Source organism: Bubalus bubalis, chromosome 4 (genome assembly GCF_019923935.1).
Source record: "Bubalus bubalis isolate 160015118507 breed Murrah chromosome 4, NDDB_SH_1, whole genome shotgun sequence".
NCBI lineage: Eukaryota > Metazoa > Chordata > Mammalia > Artiodactyla > Bovidae > Bubalus > Bubalus bubalis.
This window is the reverse complement of record NC_059160.1, coordinates 123,981,683-124,001,684: the sequence shown is the minus strand read 5'-3', so window position 1 is coordinate 124,001,684 and position 20,002 is coordinate 123,981,683. Positions and strand designations below refer to the sequence as shown.

The following is a 20,002-nucleotide window of genomic DNA, read 5'->3' as shown; positions in this document are numbered from 1 at the left end:
TATATATATATACGTGAGCTTCCCTGGTAGCTCAGTCAGTAAAGAATCTGCAGGTAGAGGGAACAGCAAGTGTACAGGAATGGCATGATTCTTTGTCAGGATCACTGAGAGTAGGCAGGGCAAGGCCATGAGGGCAGAAGGGATGGCAGGCTGTGGGCAAGCCTGGAGGGCTTCCAGGCGGAGGCAGTACAGGGCAGGGACCTGTGCTGGAGAGAAGAGGAATGGATGAGAACAGAAGAGCCTGGAGAAAGGACAGTGCCAGTTAAGGAGGAATTCTGGAGGAAGAGGAGGGCTCAGGCGAGAAAGAACCGAAAGGAAGCCACTGGTGATTCCAGAACCACTGGGTGAGGGACACCATTAACCAACGCAGCCTGTGTGTCCGGCTGCTGTGACCGCCGTCCTTGGCTTTAGTTCTGCAGCTGAAATGCTGAGATTTTGGATCAGTGGTTCCCAAACAAGGCTGCACATTAGAGTCACTTGTAAATGTCATCTTTTAAAAATTCCACAGTCCAGGCCACAACCCAGGCTGATGACATCACAGAGTTGGGGAGAGGGACTCAGGCATGAGTCCTTTGGAGGCTCCCTAAGTGACCCCGTAGGCAGTGGGGCTGGGAGCCTCTGCTTTACGGAGGAGTCCTGAATAACCTCCTGGAAGACTTGGGAGTCCAAGACTATCATAGACTTATTCACAGCACTGTAGGTCACGCTTCTTTGCAGAATCTTCCTCTTTTGTTTCTTGAAATGTAGCTGTAGCTGTTGCCCACTACATGCGGACCAAGTGTGATCTGTATTTAAAACTTGTCCGCATTCATTCTAAATCTTCTCCCCGACATAGGGTTTCCACTTCCTATAAGACAATGGGAGGCCTGGGCACCGCCCACTCCCACCCCCGACATCAGCACCCATGAGGAACGCCCAGAGGCCGGCAACTTTCTCACTTCCCCCATCTGCAGTCAGCACAGCAGGGCCCAAACACAGGTCAACATTCAGCCCACTTTGGTGTTTAAGGGTCAAACCCACACATGCACCATGCAGTGTGGGATCCTGGATCGGATCTGGGAACAACGAAAGGATATTCGTGGAAAGTTGGTGGAACTCAAAGAAAAGCTGTAGGTTAGCTCATTGTACCAATGTTAATTTTTTAGTTTTAATTATCCTCCCATGATACAGGGCTTCCCAGGTGGGACAGTGGTAAAGAATTCATATACCAATGCAGGAGACCCAGGAGATGTGGGTTCGATCCCTGGGTCGGGAAGATCCCCTGGAGGAGGAAATGGCAACCTACTCCAGTATTCTTGCCTGGAAAACTCCATGGACAAGAGGAGCCTGATGGACTACAGTCCATGGGGTCACAAAGAGTCAGACATACATAACTTAGCAACTGGACAACAACAAATATATAATATATATTATAACATATTATATATGTTAGCATACGGAAACCTGGGTGAAGGAAACTGTATTATCCTTCCTGCTGCTGCTGCTGCTGAGTTGCTTCAGTCATGTCCGACTCTGTGCAACCCCATAGACAGCAGTCCACCAGGCTCCCCCGTCCCCGGAATTCTCCAGGCAAGAACACTGGAGTGGGTTGCCATTTCCTTCTCCAATGCATGAAAGTGAAAAGTGAAAGAGAAGTTGCTCAGTCGTGTCCGACTCTTAGCGACCCCATGGACTGCAGCCCACCAGGCTCCTCCGCCCATGGGATTTTTCAGGCAAGAGTACTGGAGTGGGGTGCCATTGCCTTCTCTGATTATCCTTCCTACTTTTCTATAAATCTATAAATATTCCTAAATAAAAAGCTTATTTAAAAAGCATGTACATACCCACACACAAATTATGGACCCGTAGGAAATGGTATGGGCTCTGGAGACAGATAACCTGCGTTTAAAATTTCTCTCTGCCACTTCCAAGTGAGCGCTGTTGGGTTACTTGCGACTCTGCCACTTGTGTTATCTGGTCTGTCACCTGGGACTCCACCTCATGGCATTGCTGAGATGGTAGAGAAGGTTACAAGTTTCACTGCCCTCTGCCAAGCCTGGCACAGAATAATCATGCAGAAGCTATTTTTACTTGCGATTCAGGAATAGAGAGAAAATATCATCTTAAAGCCAAGGCACCTGGACATGGCCCCCTGTAGGCAGTGAAAATGAAAGTGTTAGTCACTCAGTCGTGTCTCTTTTCAACCCCATGGACTGCAGCCTGCCAGGCTCCTCTGTCCATGGAATTTTCGAGGCAAGAATACTGGAGTGGGCAGCCAATTCCCTTTTCCAGGGGATCTTCCCGACTCGGGGATTGAACCCAGGTCTCCGGCACTACAGGCAAATTCTTTACCATCTGAGCCACCAGGGAAGCCTTGTAGACAGAACTTAAGGTAAAGATAAACCAGAGCAGGAGGAGGTTCTTGGAGGCTAACACGCACGGCATCTAGCATGGTATCCCTAGACACTTAACCCACCCACTCTCATTGGCCAATACCTTCCCAACTCTCTGATCCAATGTCCTGAGTTCTCTTTTCTTTCCTTTTTGCCCCTGGATCGCCTTCCTCCAGGTGAAGCAAGTAGTAGAGGAATTTAGCAACTAGAGACTCATAAAACCCGTGAAAGGGTTTGCTCTGAAATCACTGAGCAGCCTCTCTCCACAGTACTATTAATTCTCATAAACGATTGTCTTTTTTCTTTCCATGTAAAGTGCTACTCAAAAATCTGATCACCATCTGAACCCCCTCAAGAGTGCTGTTAGCTCCAGATGGGTGTCGCTAATGAATTTTTTAACTGCTACCCTAATAAAATATGGATGAACCAGAAGGAGCCCTCTCTGTAGCTGTTACTTCAAAACAAGTTTCTGCTCTTATTTTTGCAGCAAAGAACTGTAAGCTCTCACATCCACCCTAACAAAAGAGTGCTTTGCTCAGACTTGTCCATCTGTAAAGTTCACAGTTACCTTTTTCATGCTGTATTTTATGCACTGGCTTATTTTCATGGCTTTCTAAATGCCCCGCTTTGCATGCCAAATTTGAGATGTGTTTATTAAAAAATGCTCTTAAGTTGTCAGCACTTCACACATAAGTAGTAGCCTGTCTTTCAAGGAAGTCTCTACTTTGCACTAAATTTTTATAATACTCAGAGTTTAAGCCCATATCAAAGGTTTGTGCCACTTTAAATGCCTGTCCTTAAAAATGATACAAGCAGCAAATGTCTGCTCTATGGTCCCACTAGAAAACAAGAGGAAATTTGCTATTTTTTTTCCACACTCCTATATTGGAATGTGGAAATACTTGATGCCCTGGTGTGAAGAAATTAAATGATTCCTATGTTATAAAGATGCTCTAAGCCACTGCGAGCATGGGGGAGAGTGCTGAGGGTGACCTGTCACTTAGCTGGGTCTTAGATGTAAAGAAATATTTTATAACAGAATATGATTGTCTTTCTTCTGCACTTGAGAATTCTTCTTTCATAAAACTTTTCTAGTCTCACTTCATGTTGAGATACTATATATAGCATCCAAGTTTTAAGAGGCCATCCCTCCATCCAGGAAGCTCAAATCTTTCCAATTGATTCAAACGCCATTAGCATTTGGAGTGGATGAAAACCAGGCAGGGGCTGGACTGGAGTTAACCTCTGCACCACCTACAAAGAAGGGGCTTGTTTAAACAGTCCTACTTTCTAGAAGACAGCAGTGGGGAATACTTAGGATGTTTAAGAGAGCAAACTGTTTTCAAGTACCCATTTACATTCACATAGCACAAACTCATTATACAGAATCCTTGTGTCTTCTTGCCTTTGGAGTGCCTCTTCACTCTGGAATCAATTCGAACAAAGCAATACATTTTACTCTTAAGAATAAGTCTCCACGGATGCTTTGATGCTTAAACATCTTAAGTGTGCTTTGGTTATATCAATGTTTCCATACCATGGAAAGCAACTTAACATCTTCACGCAACTCCTTTTGAAAGCTTTTGTTCTCAAAATGAGGTATTTTGCAATTTTTTTTTATAAAGATGAGATTCTATCGTCTCCACCAGTCACTACTATCAGGGAGGGTATCACAGAAAACTCTCAGATCAGGACCATCTGCCAAGGGGGGCAAAGAGCCGGAGATGCTGGCTGCTCCCCTGGAGGCTGGCGTTCAGAGCATGGTGATGACACCCCCAGATATCACAGCCAGCCCAGGCCAGCACGGAGCCAGGTCACCCAGGGAATCATTCCTGCAGTCCAGGCTGCCCAGAGAGATGCGTGTGCATCCAGGGATGCTATGGCCCAGCAGGCCCACACAGGAGTTCAAGCCACCCATGGGACCAGGCCCCACAATCAATCATCCACGAGGCTCAGCATCCCAGGAATGACAAAACTTGCAAGAGGAAGAATGACATTCTCAAGAGAGTCTGGGACTTCCCTGGTGGTACAGAGGATAAGAATCTGCCTGGCAATGCAGGGGACATGGGTTCAATCCCTGGTTCTAGATGATTCCACATGCCATAGAGCAACTAAGCCCACAGGCCACAACTACTAAGTCAGTGCTCAGTACTCTAGAGCCGGGGAGCTGCAACTACCGAGATTGCCCGCCACAACTTCTGCAGCCCGTGCACTCCGGAGCCCGTGCTCTGCGACAGAAGAAGCCACTGCAATGAGAAGCTCGAGCACCGCAACTACAGAGTCGCCCCTGCTCCCGGAAACGATAGAAAGCCCACGTGTAGCCACAAAGACCAAGTGCAGCCAAAAATAAATAAAATAAGTACTTCTAAAAAAAAAAAGAAAAAAGAGTCTGAACCTACCTCTGCCCCTCAGAGCTCCTTGGCTTGTCAAAGTAAACCATCTTTGAACTTGGTTTTCTCACCTGGGGACTGTTAACCATCTCCTCGCAAGGGAGGGGCCCTAGAGAGCTTTGCTCTGAGCCACATCTGGCCGCACGTGGGCCACAGTGCGGAGCTGCCTGTCTGCCCTGCAGATAGGAGGGTTCCCATCAATCCCCACCCTCTCCCCGGCCCAGAAGGGTGAAAACAGTGCTTTCGTCCTCTGTCCTCCTAGTCAGTGTTCCCTACTCCCCAGCCGGGAGCATCTCTGTGTCAGCATCTTTCTCCACTTTAGACCCACGCAGTGTGCAAGATGTCAGTTTCGTATTTATGAGCGCGTTCCAGTCCTGCCTTCCAGGCATTGCAGCCATGTCACCTTGGAGCTGCGATGTCTACAGACAAGCCCGGCGTTTCCTCCGTGGATGACTAACCTCATCTGTCAGGTATGAGGTTCCCAGTTCAAGACTCAGAGAGAGGATCTGGCTGCACAAACCAGAGCTGGATTCTGTCAGCTCCCATCTGGGTGACGTGAGAAAGGGACTCAGCCCACCTATGCCTCAGTTTGTTTGTGTATAAAATAGGCGTAGGGACTTCCCTGGTGGCTCTGTGCTTAAGAATCCACCTGCCAAGGCAGGGGACATGGGTTTGATCCCTGATCTGGAAAGATCCCACATGCTGCAGGGCAACTAAACCCATGAGACCCAGTTACTAAGTCCACGCACACTACAGGCCATGCTCCTCAACAAGAGAAGCCACTGCCGCGAGAAGCCTGTGCAGCACAACTAGGAAGTGGCCCACAGGGAGCGAAGGAGACCCAGCACAGCCCGAAAAAAATAAGTAAAGGGCAGAATCCCCACACCCTGAAGGACTGTTCTGAAGGTACGATAAAATCGCTGACATGTATTTTCAAAAGCCCGTCAGAGTTTGTGATTAGTGGTGACACCGCTCAAACAATTAGCTTCTTTCCTCAAGTTGTTGGGCACCAGAAGACATCATTGTATTCTAACGGCATCTTACAATTTTCCTGAACAGTGTTATTTATGTTATTCAGTGTTTCCAACAGTCCGCTGCTTCAGACTTAGTTTTGTGCTGTTGGTTTTTTTTTTTTTCTCTTCTTATCTTCTTAATAGGGTAGAAGACAGCAGAGAGAAAATAAATGGGTGACTATAAAAGCACAGAAGTCCATGGAAATTCCCAAATTATCAGAAAGATGTCAGATGTCTATAAGCAATTTCTGACAAATGTAAAAAAACTCCTGAAGATTTTAATTGATCTATATTTTCCCCTAGAACTACAGAAATCCTTGCCATGTGCATGCCTCGACCAGCCACTGCTTTGAAAACGTTTTCATGTTTCTTAAGGGAACTATTAAGGGAAAGAATGACATTTCACACTTTTTCAGAACACTCAGAATCAAGGGTTTTGTCCCTCACTCTCTTCATTTACCTTTTCAGTCTTTGGGTTATTTTTCTCAACTTCCATCAACATCCAAAGGCTGATTCCTTTTTAAAAAACATGTTTAATAGCAAAAACAAACTAGATGAGTCTGTTTTTCTCTAGAATGGGTTTTAAAACTTGAGTTAACTCTCACTAAGGGAATAGAGCTTCCTCTGTACACAGGCTATTTTGAAACAAATGGGGCAATCCTGGGCAATAAATTAGCTTTAATTCACTTATTAACTGAAGGAACATGAAAATGAGATCAGACAATTGCTGAGGTGTTCTTTAAGAAATCTGGAAGAACAGGAGACACTCCAACAGACTGGAAACACAAAAGCACCCTCTCGGGTTCTAAAAAGGGAAATAGATCCTTCCTGCAAATTGCAGCCTGCTGCTGCTAAGTCGCTTCAGTCGTATCCGACTCTGTGCGACCCCAGAGACAGCAGCCCACCAGGCTCCCACATCCCTGGGATTCTCCAGGCAAGAACACTGGAGTGGGTTGCCATTTCCTTCTCCAATGCATGAAAGTGAAAAGTCAAAGTGAAGTCGCTCAGTCATGTCCGACTCTTAGCGACCCCATGCACTGCAGCCTACCAGGCTCCTCCATCCATGGGATTTTCCAGGCAAGAGTACTGGAGTGAGGTGCCATTGCCTTCTCCGAAACTGAAGCCTAGCAACTGCAAATCAACGCACAGGACACAGACACCAGATGAGCTGCCAAATGTTAATCACAGGGATGTTATATGAACACTTACAAATGGAGGACACCTACATAGTTTATTCAAAGTAAGTTGGGTCTGGACTTCCCCGGTGGTCCAGTGGTTAAGAATCCACCTTACAATGCAGAGGACATGGGTTCCATCCCTGGTCAGGGAACTAAGATCCCAGATGCTGGGGAACAACTAAGCCCATGAGTCACAACTAGAGAGTCTGCATCGAAACAAAAGATCCCACATGCCACAGCTAAGACTCGATGCAGCCAAATAAATAAATGCTTTATTAAAAAAGTGAATCGTGTCCAACTAACTTTATTTAAGCAAGAACTAATAAAAAGAAAAAGACAGTAGAGAGAGATCAGTCAAGATAGCAGAGTAGAAGGACCCTGAGTTCACCTCCTCTCATGGGCACACCAAATCACAACTGTATTTATGGGACAATCAGCAATGAAAAATACCTCCCACAGCTAAAAGACATAAAGGAGGAAATACCACAAGACAGCTAAGGAGGGATGGACTTGTGACATAGTCAAGTCCCTCCTCCCATCCTGGGTGGGTAACACACAAGCTGGAGAAGGTTGTGATCACAACTGCAGAGGTTCTTCCAAAGGAGTGAGGGGTCTGAGCCCCACATCAGGCTCCCTAGTCTGAGAGTCCTGCCTGGGAAGATGAGCCCCCAGAGCATTTGGCTTTGAAAGACCAGCAGGGCATACTTTCGGGAGTCTCAGAGGCCTGGGGAAATAGAGACTCAGCTTTTAAAGGGTTCACACAAAATCTCACATGTTCTGGGTCCTGAGGCAGAAGCAGTGATTTCACGGGAGCCTGGGTTAGACCTACCTGCTGGTTCTCAGAGAGTCTCCTAAAGAGGCAGGAGGCAACTGCAGCTCACCCTGGGGACACAGACACTGGTGGCAGGTGTTTGGGGTGAGCTCTGTTTTCTACCATGTGGACACTGGTGCCAGTGAGAGCCACTATGGAATCCTCCCTCTAGCTCATTAGCCCCAGGACCCAGCCCTGCCCTGGCCCAACAGCCTACAGGCACCAGAGCTAAGATGCCTCAAGCCAAGCAACTAACTGGGCAGAGACATAGCCTCACTCACCAGCAAACAAGCTGCCTTAAGACTCCTTGAGCCACAGACACCTCTGGACATGGCCCTCCCCTGGAGGGCCCAGGACCCAGATCCACTTACCAGTGGGCAGGCACCAGTCCCTGGGGCCCAGCCTAGCCCTCCAAGGAGCCTGCTCTAGCCTCCAGACCAGCCTAACCCACCAGGGGACAGACACCAGACACAAGAAAACCACAGTCTCAGGGCCTGTGGAACCAACCTGCCCACTGGGACAGACTGGACTCTGGCCCCACCCACTACCAGGACACCCCAGATCCTGTACCCAACTATGTATAGTAACTGACCCCCACACACCAACAATCCAACACCACTTCAGTGAGTCCTGGGCCCTACAACCAGACTCAAGACAAGCTCTGCCCAACAGTAGACCCAGCACTAACCCCAGGTCCTGGCTTCACCCACCAACAAAGTGGAATTGCCCCAGAGTCTCCTAGACCATGACTCCACCCATCAGTGAGCCAGAAGTGGCCCTGGGGCCCTCCTGGGTTTGGCAGTCAGTCACCCCATGACCTGGCCCCTGCCAACAAGTGGCTTGCAGCCTTCATACAAGGCAGATCCTGGCAACCAATCAAACTGGGAGCCAATCAAGCCTACCAGACAACCCACATAGTCAGCCCCCGACAACAGATGGACCCAAGCTGCCCTCATAGAAGGAACCCCTAGAGCATACTGCTTGGGTAACAAGAGGGTAATGAGCTGCTGGGGCACAGAACGTCTCCTACAGCAGGCCACTTCTCCAAGGTTGGGAAACACAACCACCAGATACATAAAAATAAAAACAGCAAGTTAGGGGAAAAGGTGAAAGAGGAACTTGTTCCATAAAGGAGAGAAGCCCAGAAGAAGAATGAAGTGAAGTGGAGATAGGCAGTCTCCCAAGGAAAGGGTTCAAGGTAATGATCCTGAGTGCATGCCAAGTCACTTCACTCATGTGCAACTCTGTGTAACCCTATGGACTGAAGCCTTCCAGACTCCTCTGTCCATACCTTCCAGGCAACAGTACTGGAGTGGGTTGCCATGCCTCTTCCAAGAATAATCATACAGATGATCAAAGAACTTGGGAGAAGAATGGATGCACAGAACAAGAAGTTAGAAGTTTTTAAAAGAGTCAGAAAATACAAAGAACAAGCAAACAGAGATGAAGAATACAATAACAGAAATGAAAAGTAAACTAGAAAGAATCAACAGTATACTAAAAGATACAGAAAAATGGATCAGTGGTCTGGAAGACAAGAGTAGTGGAAATTACTGAAGCTGAACAGAAAAAAGAAAGAAAGAAAATAAGGACAGTTTAAGAGACCTCTGGGACAACATCAAGCATACCAACGTTCACATTATAGAAGTCTCAGAAGGAGGAAAGAGAGAGAGGACCTGAGAAAATATTTGAAGACATTATAGCTGAAATACTCCCTAACATGGGAAAGGAAAAAGTCACCCAGGTCCAGAAAGCACAGAGTCTTCTATTCAGGATGAGGTCAAAGAAAAACATACCAAAACACACTGTAATTTAAATGGCAAAAATTAAAGAGAGAATATTTAAAAGCTGCAATGGAAAAGCAACAAATAATATACGAGGAAACTCCCATAAAGCTATTAGCTTATTTTTCAGCAGAATCTCTACAGACAAAAAGGGAATGGCATGATATATTTAAAGTAATAAAAGGGGGAAATCTATAACCAAGAATACTCTACCCACAAGGTTCCAATTCAGATTTGATGGAGAAATCAAAATCTTTACAGACGAACAAAAGCTAAAAGAGTTCAGCACCACCAAACCAGCTTTACAAAAAATGCTAAAGGAACCTCTTTAAAGTTAAAAAGAAAAAGCTAAAACCAGAAACACGAACATTACAAAAGAGAAGGCTCATCAGTAAAGGCAAATATAGAGTAAAGGTACAAAACTATCCATACACAAAGCTAGTAGGAAGGTTAAAAGACAAAAGGAGTAAAATCATCCGTATCCACAATAAGCAGTTAAGGGATACCAAAAACAATTTGATGTAAAACATGATATTAAAAACAGTCATTGTGATGGGAGGAGAGTACAAATGCAGGGTTATGAAAAAGAATTTGAAATTAACAGATTTTATGTTAAAGAATGAAATGAGAACACTCTCTAGCACCATATACAAAAATAAACTCAAAATGGATTAAAGACCTACATGTAAGACCAAAACCATAAAACTCCTAGAAGAAAACATAGGCAGAACACTCTTTGACATAAATCGTAGCAATATATTTGGGGATCTGTCCCCTAAAGCAAAGGAAATAAAGCCAAAATAAACAAAAGGGACCTAATTAAACGTAAAAGCTTCAGCACAGCAAAGGAAACCATCAATGATATGAAAAGACAACTACTGAACGGGAGAAGATATTTGCAAATGATTTGACTGGTAAGAAGTTAATATCCAAAATATGTAAATAGCTCATGTAACTCAACATCAAAAAAAATAAACAACCAAATATAAAAAATGGGCATAAGGTCTGAATAGATATTTTTTTCCAAAGAAGACATACAGATGGTCAACAGGCACATGGGAAGATGCTTAGCATTGTTAATCATCAGAGAAATGCTAATTAAAACCACAATGAGGTATCACCTTACACCTATTAGAATGGCTATCATCAAAATGAACACAAATAACAAATGTTGGTGAAGATGTGTAGAAAAAGGAACTCTCAAACACTGTTGGTGGCAATGTAAATTGCTGCAGTCACTATGAAAAACAGTTTAGAGATTCCTCAAAACACTAAAAATAGAACTACCATCAGTTCAGTTTAGTCGCTCAATCGTGTCCGACTCTTTGTGACCCCGTGAATCAAAGAACTACCATATGACCCAGCAATTCCCCTGTTGGGTATCTATCTGAAAAAAACAAAAGCACTAATTAAAAAAAGAACACCCCAATGCTCATAGCATTGTTTACAAATTTCCAAGATGTGAAAGCAAGCTAAGTGTCCATCAACAGGCTAATGAATAAAGAAGAAGTGCTACATATATACAACAGAATCCTATTCAGCCATTAAAAAAAAAAAAAGAATGAAATAATGCCATTTACAACAATTGCAATGCCATTTGGATGTGGAGGGTCCACACTAGTGGTTACCAGTAGGGAGAGGGAGGAGGTAGAGGCAAGATAGGGGTAAGGGATTAAGAGGTATAAACTACTATGTATAAAATAAATAAGCTACAAAGATACATACAACACAGGAAATACAACCAATCATTTATAATAACTTTAAATGGAGTGTCCATATAGTCAAAGTTATGTTTTTCCCAATAGTCATGTGTGGATGTGAGAGTCGGACCATAAAGAAAGCTGAGCAGTGAAGAATTGATGCTTTTGAACTGTGGTGTTGGAGAAGACCCTTGAGAGTCCCTTGGACTTTAGGGAGATCAAACCAGTCAATCCTAAAGGAAATCAGTCCTGAATATTCATTGGAAGGACTGATGCTGAAGCTGAAGCTCCAATACTCTGGCCACCTGATGCGAAGAACTGACTCACTGGAAAAGACACTGATGCTGGGAAAGATCGAAGGCAGGACGAGAAGGGGACGACAGAGGATGAGATGGTTGGATGGCACCACTTACTCAATGGACATGAGTTTGAGCAAACCCCAGAAGATGGTGAAGGAGTGGGAAGTCTGGTGTGCTGCAGTCCATGAGGTTGCAAAGAGTCAGACATGACTGAGTGACTGAACAACAACAATAAGTCAAGTACAGTAAATCAGGGGAAAGGTGGTAGACATATATCTCTGGATTTCATCCAAAAGATCTGAAAAAGACTCCCCCAATTTCCCTGTTTACAAGTAGAGCCCGGAAGTAGGACCAGTAGGAGAGGCAAGTGGGTTCACAGCTGGTGAGTGACAGGTCCAGGCAAAAGGGCCCCGAGTCTTGGATGGGCAGCTGGCTAGAGGGAGGGTCCCAGCTCCCTGATGCAGGACTATTTCCTTTGCCCTATCCTCTCCAACATGATGGATTAGAGTTAATTAAGACCAGAAAAGGTTTCAAAAGGGAGGAGACTCATATAACTGCTATATGCTATGAGAAAGAAAAATAATTCAACTAAATAATGGGAGGGGAAGGGAGAGGACTATAATATACCTGCCACACTCACAACTACCAGTGTAACCAAGAAGGACCCTATGGAGCCCTCCCAGGGACAGACCCCCTCCCGCCCCGTACCGTTTATCCTCCGCTGTAGTTTCTCTTTGCAGTATCCAGATAACAGTATCTCGTGCATATTTTCTGAGTTTTTTTAGATACTAAAACCACCACCAAATGGAAGAAATTGCTACTTGATGATCATGAGCACATAGCCCCCAGACCTTCTGGCACCAAATGACTGACCACCATCAACCAATCAGATAATTGAACAGGAGCTGATCACATACCCTGAAACACCCCTCTCTCACCTGGCCTTTAAAATGCTTTGGGGAGTTCAGGATTTTAGAGCACAAGCCACCCATCCTCCTTGTATTGGCGCCTTACAATAAACACTGTACTTTCCTCCACCACAACCCAGAGTCAGTAGATCGGCTTTACAGAGTGTCAGTGAGTAAATCCAAGTTTGGTTCAGTAACACCAGGACAAGGGAAATCCAGCTTATGGGGAAAAGATGTCACCCAGGGCGGCAATGGGACAAAGAAGGACCCTTCAGGTTGGAAGACAAGACAAGGACAGGGTAAACCCTCCACCAGGAAGCCTCTGAAGGGTGCACAGCAATGGTGTACATGGGCCTCTAACATTCCCCATCATGTTAGTATCCATAAGGATGCAGGCGAGGCCACATAGGTGCTTCTAGGAATGCTCAGCCACCCCAAGAGACCTGTTAGCTAAGGAAACTTTGACAGGAAACGTGTATGAAGTTTATATAGATGTATATAGGGAAGATCCCTTGGAGAAGGGCATGGCAACCCACTCCAGTATTCTTGCCTGGAGAATCCCATGGACAGAGAGGCCTGGCTGGCTATAAAGTCCATAGGGTCACAAGGAGTCAGACAGGACTGAAGTGACTGAGCACGCATGCACGCATACACATATACACATATATATAATTATAAAACAAACCATTTTCTTGGAGTCAAATATCAACCTGCAACTGTTTTCACATGAAATCTTCCTTCATGCCTAGATTCCTATCTCAGAATGCACACTCACAACCAGAGAGACCCCAGAGCAAGGCAGCTCTGAGAAGTGTGCTAGGGTAGGGTTGGGGGCACAGGCAGGGAGAGGAGCCCCAGAGCCCAGTGTTCAGCCCCAGGGAAAACAGATGTGCTGTTTTTTCAAAACACCAACACAGTGTCACACTGTGCAGTTAGGAGGAGCCTAGCTCGAGAGCAGGACACACAGAGGATGTGTGTGAAACCATGCAAAGGCCACACAAGCTGTGTGCAGAGCATAGAGGGTCTCTGCTTTTCATTATCAATAACATATTTCAAAGAGAGATGTTCTTTGCATACACTTACAATTGGAACTCTCTAATAAGCTTTGGTTTAAATCCACCAATCCAGAGATTATGTTTGCGGGCACATTTTCAATTATACAACTAATCCTGGGAGAGGGCCAGACAGCATCAAAATCAGGGGCGAGTCTGGATGGGGGTGGGGTGGAAACAAAGGGTCATCAGGAACACCACACAAACCCTCACTCTGTGTAGGAGGTGAATTTCAAGGTTATTTTTGTCAGGCTTTGTCATTACATTGGCTATGCGTGCATGCTCAGCCGCTTCAATAGTGTCCGACTCTTTGAGATCCTATGGATGGTAGCCCACCAGGCTACTTCTGTGCATGGGATTTTCCAGGCAAGAATACTGGAGTAGGTTGCCATGCCCTCCTCCAGGGGATCTTCTCAACTCAAGGATCGAACCAGCATCTCCTGCATTACAGGAAGATTCTATACCACTGAGCCACTGGGGAAGCCTTATATTGGCTGTTCAGTTCAGTTCAGTTGCTCAGTCATGTCTGACTCTTTGCAACCCCATGAACCACAGCACGCCAGGCCTCCCTGTCCATCACCAACTCCTGGAGTTTACCCAAACTCGTGTCCATTGAGTCGGTGATGCCATTTAACCATCTCATCCTCTGTCGTCCCCTTCTCCTCCTGCCTTCAATCTTTCCCAACATCAGGGTCTTTTCAAATGAGTCAGCTCTTCACATCAGGTGGCCAAAATATTGGAGTTTCAGCTTCAACATTAGTCCTTCCAGTGAACACCCAGGACTGATCTCCTTTAGGATGGACCGGTTGGATCTCCTTGCAGTCCAAGGGACTCTTAAGAGTCTTCTCCAATACCACAGTTCAAAAGCATCAATTCTTCTGCGCTCAGCTTTCTTTATAGTCCAACTCTCACAACCATACATGACTACTGGGAAAACCATAGCCTTGACTAGACAGACCTTTGTTGGCAAAGCAATGTCTCTGCTTTTGAATATGCTGTCTAGGTTGGTCATAACTTTCCTGCCAAGGAGTAAGTGTCTTTTAATTTCATGGCTGTAATCACCATCTGCAGTGATTTTGGAGCCCAGAAAAATAAAGTCAGCCACTGTTTCCCCATCTATTTGCCAAGAAGTGATGGGATCGGATGCCATGATCTTAGTTTTCTGAATGCTGAGCTTTAAGCCAACTTTTTCACTCTCCTCTTTCACTTTCACAAGAGGCTCTTTAGTTCTTCTTCACTTTCTGCCATAAGAGTGGTGTCATCTGCATATCTGAGGTTATTGATATTCCTTATATTGGCTGTAAGTTTATTTAAATATTTCCTTAAGCAGAACCACATACACGTGGCCACAAAAGTATGAGAGCTATTTTGTTCATAACATCCTTCTGTGCTCAGCATAGCACTGGGTGCTTTACACACCCAAGGGCTCCAATAAGCCACAAAGAGTGGTTCTGACAGTATCCCAGGTCTGAAATTGCGTACCTGGGTCAGAGCCAACCTGATGATGGAACATAAAGAAAAACCATTTTCCCATGCACTTAAGTTTCTGTTTAAATGAGAGCCCATCAGGCTCCGCTATCCATGGGATTCTCCAGGCGAGAATCCTGGAGTGGGTTTCCATTTCCTACTCCAGGGGATCTTCCCCACCCAGGGATCAAACCCAGGCCTCTTATATCTTCTGCACGGCAGCTGGGTTCTTTACCACTAGTGCCACCTGGGAAACCGTTAAATGAAAAAGGACATGAGAAAACACACTTCAGCTGTTAAGTGTTATAGAAATGAAAAGTTCTCCTAATGCTATTTTCTAAGATTGATAGCCCCGTTTTATCCCAGTAGCTTATGAATCAAACACTGTTATCGCAACAGTCTGGTTACTTCCCAAGATACTGCATCCCCACTACCACCTTCCGCTCCATATCATCAAGCGTTATGGTACACCCAACAGATGTGATCTCAAAAACAACTCAGAATGCAAGACATGAAAATAACACCAAAAACCAGCTTGATTTCCCCTCCCAACCCTGGTTGCTTGAAGATCAGCAGCCATCGTGAATGACACAGTAACTACCTGGACCAGGAAGTTTGTGACCAATCAACTATTTCAGAAGAAACAAATAATCATCAGTGTCCTTCACCCTGGGAAGGCAACAGTACCTAAGACAGAAATTTGGGAAAAACTAGCCAAAATGTACAAGATAACACCAGATGTATCTTTGTATTTGGATTCAGAACCCATTTTGGTGGGGGCAAGGCAACTGGCTTTGGCGTGATTTACGATTCCTTTGTGATCACACAAAGAAGAATGAGCCCAAACACAGGCTTGCAAGACATGAACTGTATGAAAAGAAAAACATCTCAAGGAAACAGTGAAAGGGATGCAAGAACAGAATGAAGAAAGTCAGGGGGAGCGCAAAGGTCATTGTCGGTGCTGGCAAAAAGAAGGAGCAAAGATTCTGCAGTGACTGTATCTGTGGTGATTCTGCAGATTTTTCATGAGAGGATTAATAAACTTAGACCTTTTACAAAAAAAAAAAAAGTTTGATGAACTTGACATCATTGTATGTGCACTTACTCCTTTAACATTCACTGAGCCAAGAGCCAAGCACATTCTAACCTCTGCATGTTTATATCATTTTACCCTCACCAAAACCTAGTAAGGTCAGGATTATTATCACCCCATTCCAAAAATAAGATCACTGAGGCTTATGGAAGAGAAGAAATTTGTCCAAAGTCACATCGCTACTTAATGCTGGAGCCAGGACTGGGAAGCCTGACCTCCACTCAATCTCAACCCTGTCCTGCAGGTAACAGACCCTGACACTGGAATGAGAGTCTGGGGTACAAACAGATCTCTTAGAGCTGAGACTGGATCTCAAGGAGTACATAAGGCCTGTATGACATTTGTTAACACTCAGATGCAATTCCCAAAGCAGAAATGCTCAGTGATACTCACTGATTACATGTAAAATTTTCCAGAACAAGGAGATTGCTAACATCACTAGGTTGGACCATAATGAAGGCTGAGTGCTGAAGAATTGATGTTTTTGAACTGTGGTGTTGGAGAAAACTCTTGGGAGTCCCTTGGACTGCAAGGAGATCAAACCAGTCAATCCTAGAGGAAATCAGTCCTGACTATTCATTGGAAGGACTGATGCTGAAGCTCCAATACTTGGCTACCTGATGCGAAGAGATGACTCATTCAAAAAGACCCTGAAGCTGGGAAAGATTGAAGGCAAAAGGAAAAGAGGGGAAAAGAGGGGGACCTGGGTTAGATAGCATCACCAACTCAAGAGGCATGAATTTGAGCAAATTCTGAGAGGTAATGAAGGACAGGTATAACTGGCATGCTACAGTCCATGGGGTTGCAAAGAGTCAGCCACGACTTAGTGACTGAACAGCAACAGCTCTAAGAAAAACAGCACCCAGCAATAATGTCCAAATGTAACTACCCTGAAGGATTTATAAAGCCCTTTATACAAAATTTTCCAAGCTGAAAATATGCCAGAGTCGATTCAGCTTCAAGCAGAGGCTCTCAAGGAAAAGTCCTCCCCAGGGAACATAGGGAGTCATCTGACAGCCACCCAAAAAGTATCAGTTACACAAAAGCGAAGGGGTGCCCAGGTGAAGCTGAAGTTAGAAATTGCCCCAAAAGGAGGCTCAGAGATGGGAGGGAGAGTGAGGCACTAAAGCTGTGAGTTATTTAATTTGTTATAGTTGGAATATATTCAAGTCCATGTTACTCTCTACTCTCTCTCATTCTTTTATCTTTCTTGAATGGGAATGGAAGGGACAGAATTAAAGTTGTCAAGCCAGAAGCAGGTACCTGATCCTGCAGTCAGCCCCCCAGAGAATCTCGCTCATGAGTCACCTTCACTCATGGCTTGAAGGAGGAAAGAGAACAAGCACTTTTACTCCAAAGCAGCTAGAGTTGAGTTGAGTGTGGTCCATGGATTACTTGCATCTACTCACCCAGAAGCCCTGTGAAAATGCAGGAAATGTTCAGGGAACAGGGGGCTTTCCCTAGTCCTCACCAACTAGAATACCTACAGCAGGAAATCTAGCAATATGTGCTTTTCACAAGTGCCCAATCACTTAATTAGCATAATAACCCCAATGCAGCATCTACAAGAACTTCAGAGATTGAAGGGAGGCTTTCCAAGAGGCAGAAATTTTCAAAGGGCAATAATAAACAGACGGGAAATAACAGGAAAAGTACAAAGGGGTCATGAAGCAATAAGAAAAATGTCAGAAGACTAGAAGGCTAGAAGGAGTTATTCCTTCTGTAAATATGCTAAAAGCAGGGGCAGGGGGAAAGTGTGCTTCAGATCAACCAACCAACCAGCCAACAAACAAACCAGGATAAGAAAGTCATGCTACCAGGGACAAGCCCACTAGTTACAGCACAAGGGAAACAGATAAGAGAGAAGACAGACAGCTCCAAGTTTCAACTTCATTTCTACTAAAAATGATCTTCAGACTGGAAAGAATGGTGGTAGCATTATTTAGGAGGAACTGAAGCTTAAGAGAGGCGAAATGATAGAGAACACCCAGCCACTTCAAATGAGTTCATATCCTCAAATGAGGTCAGATAAACTATTATCAACACTGCTGCTGCTACTGCTAAGTCACCTCAGTCGTGTTCGAGTCTGTGTGACCCCATAGATGGCAGCCCACCAGGCTCCCCTGTCCCTGGGTTTCTCCAGGCAAGAACACTGGAGTGGGTTGCCATTTCCTTCTCCAATGCATGAAAGTGAAAAGTGAAAGTGAAGTCAATCAGTCATGTCTGACTCCTAGCGACCCCATGGACTGCAGCCCACCAGGCTCCTCCGTCCATGGGAGTTTCCAGGCAAGAGTACTGGAGTGGGGTGCCAGGGCCTTCTCCGATTATCCACACTAAAGGAATTCAATTCTAAAGCAAATCAACTCTGAATACTTATTGGGAGAACTGATGCTGAAGTTGAAGCTCCAATACTTTGGCCACCTAATGCAAACAGCCAACTCATTGGAAAAGAGCCTGATGCTGGGAAAGATTGAAGGCAAAAGGAGAAGTGGGTGGCAGAGGATGAGATAGTTAGACAGTGACACCAACTCAATGGACATGAATCTGAGCAAACATCAAGCGATCGTGAAGGACAGGGGAGCCTGGCATGCTGTAGTCCAAGGTATCACAAAGAGTTGGACATGACTGAATGACTGAACACATATGCACGCACCTACCATGGACCAAGATTGGCAAGTGTTCTGGTTCCAAGAAGAAAAAAAGTAGAATCTAAGAGTTATAGGTTGAACACCATATAGTAAAACCAATTACACTTCAATTAAAAATAGATTTAAAAATAAAAAGGTAAAAAGTTATAGGTTGGTTAGCCAGATATCTACACTAGATACAATTCTAAATGAATGCTTAAACAAACATTTATGAGCAAACAAATCCAGAAAGAGAATGAAATAAAAGCAAGTTAACTGAACCTCTGTGAAGTCCACTGAAATATACAAACAGTGAGAAGTTGGGGAGAAAACTATTAGCAATGTATGATCATATGCCATATCCATTTAATAAGCCTTTATAAGGTACCTATTTGTTATTTATGCCAGGCATTGTTATCTACATTTTACAAACATTAATTCATTTTATTCTTATAACAGCCCTATTCCAGCCTCTTTTCACAGATGAGGAAAACTAAGTAATTTGCCCAGCCTCACAAAGCTGGTAGCTGGCAAAGTAGAAGTTAAAACACAAGCAGAGTGCTCCAGAGCCATGCTGCTTCTCAAAGCTCTGAGGAATATTCTCCAAACACTTTGAAATGTGGATGAAATTAATAGCAGACCCCAAATCAATACTTTCCTCTTCAGTTCTTGAGAAGGAAAGAAGTGTTTTTTCCTGAGCTGCTGCACTCAGAAGAATGAAGAGGGCAGGCATGAGATGGGAAGAAGGCAGCTGGCGGCCAGTTGTTAATTTGAGAAACAGTAGTAACATTACAATTTTTAGTAAACAATTCCTAGGATTTACCCTAGGCCAGTGGATGCCTGCCTGGGTGTTCTGTTCAGTTCAATTATAAAATGAAGCCATCTTCAGGTAGGAGGTAGACACATTGCTAAAATCTTGCTTCCCTGCCTACCAATGCCGAATAGAAATACGGAGACAGAGTTTGAAGGAAATAGAAAAAAGAGTAGCTTTACTCTTCTTGGCAGGCAAAAGGGAAACACAGTAGGCTAGTGCCTCAAGAACAATGCCCCCCTTCTATCAGGAATAAGGAGAGGTTTTCTATCTTCATGAAGGTCTTACACTTTTTTTCTTTTGCAAAGTTTCAAAATGTCCACAGCTAGCATCAGGCAACTCAGCAACCTGGTCTGATGTCCCTGAAGTTATCGGCCCATGACCTTTGTGAAACACAGAAAGCTACAAGAGAGTGTAAGGGGAGAAGAAATGCCAAGTACAGGTTCCAATTCATATGACGTCAGCTTTGTTTCACTTTGTGAAGGACAAGGCTAGCT

At 44.6% G+C, this 20,002-nt stretch overlaps 1 protein-coding gene and 1 pseudogene across 6 annotated transcripts in view; one reads left to right on the top strand and one right to left on the bottom strand.

Annotated features, from left to right (window-relative positions):
• The window catches only part of DISC1 (DISC1 scaffold protein), a 412,213-nt gene that overhangs the window by 342,094 nt on the left and 50,117 nt on the right, over nt 1-20,002 (bottom strand). The gene's annotated exons all lie outside the window — the stretch shown is intronic.
• Nucleotides 1,030-16,003, top strand: LOC102416385 (annotated as a pseudogene).